A 4368-nucleotide genomic window follows, 5' to 3' on the forward strand; every position below is an offset into this window, starting at 1 on the left:
GTGCCTTCAGAGAGTCATGCAGAGCAGGCCGATTAAACTATGTGTCTGCTGCATATTTTTGAACAAGAAGACTCAAGTCAGCAACTCAGAAATTGGGATCCAAAGATTTGCTGTCTTGAAATCAGCCTAATTTTGTTCCTTGCGATTTTGTCCACTCTCACCGCAGTACTTTGCTTTTTCCAATAATCAAAAAAATGTTTGGATGAATGTATGAAAATATACTTTAAACAGAAACAAGTAAAAGTAAGAAAGTTGTTTAACTTGCTCCAGTTTCTGATTTGAGGGTGTAAAAAATGGTTTCAATTATTTTCATGATATTAGGAAATGGATAAAGGGCACTTCATCATGACTACACTAGGACCGACACCGTATTTCTTAAATAAGTTTTATCTGCGTACAGTGAATATGGGTGTTTGGGTTTTTTTGCAAAAGGCACACACTCACTGTATGGTCTCAGTAGGGCTGAGCTGTGTAATGACTGGGTAGGAGTGCTCTCAGACCCTGGAATGTAAATTGCAGCTTAGAACATTCTAAAACCTGATTTACCCTCAAAAAAACCCCATGTCCCTGCTCTTCTGACCATCTTGTCTCCAGTAGGTTTTTGGTTGCCATTAGAATTCCTAAATAGAGCTGGATTTATACCACAAACTTTCTCAGTTTCTCACGATTACTTGGTGCACTGGGCACGGCACTATCTCCAAGAAAGCATCAGATTTGCCTCCAAAGAATTATCAGTATGTTGCGCCTGAAGTGTTGCATTTGAAAGCAATGAATGTTATCTCTGCATCAGATCCCTCTCTCGGTTCTGTAGTACCAGGTGCTCTCTGGTTTTGTGTATTTTCCCAGACAAACCAGCCAGGTGATCCGGGCAAAGGCCAAGCTGGAAACAGGCACAGAATGGCAGAGCTTGAGTTACCCCAGATTCTGTCCCACAATAGTAAAGGTAAGAGGGAGCAGAATCGGGATGAGAGTCTGGACAGCATTACCACAGTATAAATATGTCCATATTTTAATCTCCTCCATCTTGAAAAAATATGTGCCGATATGAAATCCTGTCAATAGGATTTCTCAAGGTGGGTTCTGAAGATTCCAGTTCTTAGTGAGCAAATGTTTGCCTGCTGGAGGGAAGTATTAGGTAAGGAGAAAGGAAAAGGACTCATAGGTCGAATTTTTTTTCTCCCACACTCAACTCCTTCGTAGGGAGAAAAAAAAAAGATTGCAAATGGCAAAAACAGGGCATGGGAAACAGTAGTAACATTTACAGGACGGAGTAGGAGATTTCCTTACCAAGAAATTCAAGGAGCAACAGCAAAATGATATGAAAATGGTGTAAAAACTCGGTATCAAGGGCGTTGGATGGCCACAGTATGATTTGCTACAGGTGCAGCATTTCACTGCTGCTTCTTCACCTTAACAGTGTGAGGCACAAATAAACTGCAGCTGTGTCTTCATTGAAAAAAAAAAACCCAAACATTTGCTGTCGAATAGCAAATATGCCTTTCCTATTTCACTGTGAAAGCACACTGGGAAAAAGACATTGCAGTTTCAGTGGGAATTAAGAACGTAAGACCAAACAGGGGCATAATCATCATGACTTTTCCCAGCTAATGCCTTGCCTGTAACTGAGATCCATAGATAAAAACCTGTGTACTTGAGGACAATACTTGTTACCTCTCCCTTTTTTTTTTGTTTGTGTGGTGGTGGGTTTTTTGTATTTTTATTGCTGTTGGGGTTTTTTGTTCATTGTTTTTAGAAAATGAAAATTAGCACTTTGTAGAAGCTGAAGCAATGCCTGGGGGTCTGTACTCCAGGTGACTGTTTTGCCAAGTGATACAGCAGCCCTGTGTTGGCAGAAGGAATATTCAGGGGAACATTCCCATTGAATGCAAGATAAGGCAGAGGTGAAGTCAAGCCGGTTGTTTTTCAAAACAAAAAATGTTGTTTGTTTATACTTCCTATACTTGGGTTTTTGTTTTGTTTTTTCTTTTCATGTGATCTTTAAAAACCCTATAAGTGAATCAGTTTTTTTTCTTCCTTTTATATATCAGTTATACCAATTTTAGTCTGAAGTTCCAGTGACTTGCCTAACTTCTATCAACAAGAAGTTATGTATTTGAAGAAGTGGTTTTAAAGAATATAACAAAAGGCTTAGGAAGACACTTCTATGGCTGACTGTCTCGATAAAGCAATGTAGAATCAGATGTTGAAAATATCTTGGAAAACTAAACTCCGAAGTCCACCTATGGCTTAAGGGCCCAATCTCAGCCTTACGTGCACTGGCAAGTGTGTGAGCTGTAATTCAAAATTACTGTGGGTTTTTCTCACCAGATAAATTTCTGTAAAAACAGTATTTTAAGACTAAGTCATTCAGATCTACTAATATTTTAGGTTCATTACAATTAAAGACATTGGAGTTATTCTCTTATTTAACAGCTACAAATAGCAGTTGTCACTTGGTTTAACAACTGTAAACAATAAGAGAGACTTTACCGTGGAGAAGGAAATACCGCTGGGATGCAAAAGTAATTCTAATCTGATAGAAGCCTTAAAGGGGGAAAAAAAAAGCTTCAAGATTTGATTACCCCAACTGTTTGAGCCTACCAGACAAGATACTCCAAATATTTTCTGTTAACATGGTGCAAAAAAGGTCCGTGTGTTAAATCGAAGTCACATAGAATTGAGTATTCAGAAACTATTATTTCCTAAACAAAGAGAAACAGCAACTGTGTTAACAGCTCATTTTGCTACTGTCAGTTCTAGCTAAGTGCTTAGTAATTAGCAATGGTGAGAAAAGATAATTCACGTAGATGTGTGTCTGTGGCGTCTACTCTATTGTTTCCAAGAGAACAGAGTACTCCCTATTTACATGGAACCGTGTAAATATTTCCTACTGAAACCTGAAACCACATGAAACTGCTAGTTTCGCTTTGAGAGAAACCAGTTCCATTTCACAAACAAACAGAAATACTGGGTTAGGGAACACTCAGCTAAACTTGCGGAATACTTATCTGCTAAGGGCACGAATCGCTCAAGACTGTGTTTTGATTTATTTTCAGGGATTTCAAAGAAACTGGTGATATTTGCTGACAAAAGTTGCGGGTGGATGGTATCCTCGGCACAAGCGAAGTGGGTTTGGTTTTGTTTTGGGGAGGCGGGGAGTTGCAATGGTTTGGGGATTGTTTGTTTATTTGTTTTAAACATTTTGTATAGTGCTTTTAGTGAATCTGAGTACTGAGGTCAAATGTAAGCTTGGGAAACCAAATTAATAAAAATCGACGAAGGAGTTTCTCACGGGCAACACTAGAAATTAAAATCCAAATTTTGAACGCTTGGATCCTAGCGGTCTTTGTACAAAACATACTCAGTAAAAGTTTCTCTTGCCATACAGGAATTCCCAAGGAGGTGAAGAGACGTCTGGAAGCGTTCAGGGATGAAGCTCTTCGAGGGAAGGCTTGAACTTTCTTTGAGAACTTTTTGTTTAGAGTTTTGAGACTTCTGCCCTGATTTCTGTGCGCATTCTTCTTGAATAGCTCGTAAAACAACGCGGTAAGGCAGATTTTGGGGGTGGTGGTCTCGGGCATGGGGAGGTCCCGAGGATGGTGGTTCCAGGGTCGAAGTTTCGGGGGCTGGGGATCCCGCGGGCGGCTGTTCCGGGGCACTGAGGGGTCCTGGGGATGGGAGTCCCAGGCTTGGGTTATCTCGGCGGTTCCGGAGTTCGGGAGTTGAGATCCCGAGGATGGGAATCCCGGGGGTGGCGGGTACCGGGGGTGAAGATCCTGGGCATGGCGGTCCCGGGTTTGGGGCTGCCGGGGGTGGGGATTCCGGGATGGGGTTCCTGGGATGGAATCCCTGGTTGGGGTTCCCGGCATGGGGATCCCAGGATGAGATCTCGGGATGGGGTTCTCCGGGATAGGGTTCCCGGCATGGGGATCCTGGGATGGGGTTCCTCGGGATGGGATCCCTGGTTGGGGTTCCCGGGGTGGGGTTCCCCAGGATGGGGTTCCCCGGGATGGGATCCCTGGTTGGGGTTCCCAGGTTGGGGTTCCCTGGTTGGGGTTCCCCGGGATGGGATCCCCGGGTTGGGGTTCCCCGGGATGGGGTTCCCGGGTTGGGGTTCCCGGGTTGTGATCCCTGGTTGGGGATCCCCCCGTTGGGGTTCCCAGGTTGGGGTTCCCTGGTTGGGGTTCCCCAGGATGGGATCCCGGGGTTGGGGTTCCCGGGATGGGATCTCCGGGTTGGGGTTCCCGGGTTGGGGTTCCCGGGATGGGATCCCTGGTTGGGGTTCCCGGGTTGGGGTTCCCGGGATGGGATCCCCGGGTTGGGGTTCCCGGGTTGGGGTTCCCGGGATGGGATCCCTGGTTGGGGTTC

Source organism: Empidonax traillii, unplaced genomic scaffold (genome assembly GCF_003031625.1).
Source record: "Empidonax traillii isolate 1590-97213 ecotype Southwest subspecies unplaced genomic scaffold, ASM303162v1 scaffold650:size632282, whole genome shotgun sequence".
In the NCBI taxonomy this organism is placed as follows: domain Eukaryota; kingdom Metazoa; phylum Chordata; class Aves; order Passeriformes; family Tyrannidae; genus Empidonax; species Empidonax traillii.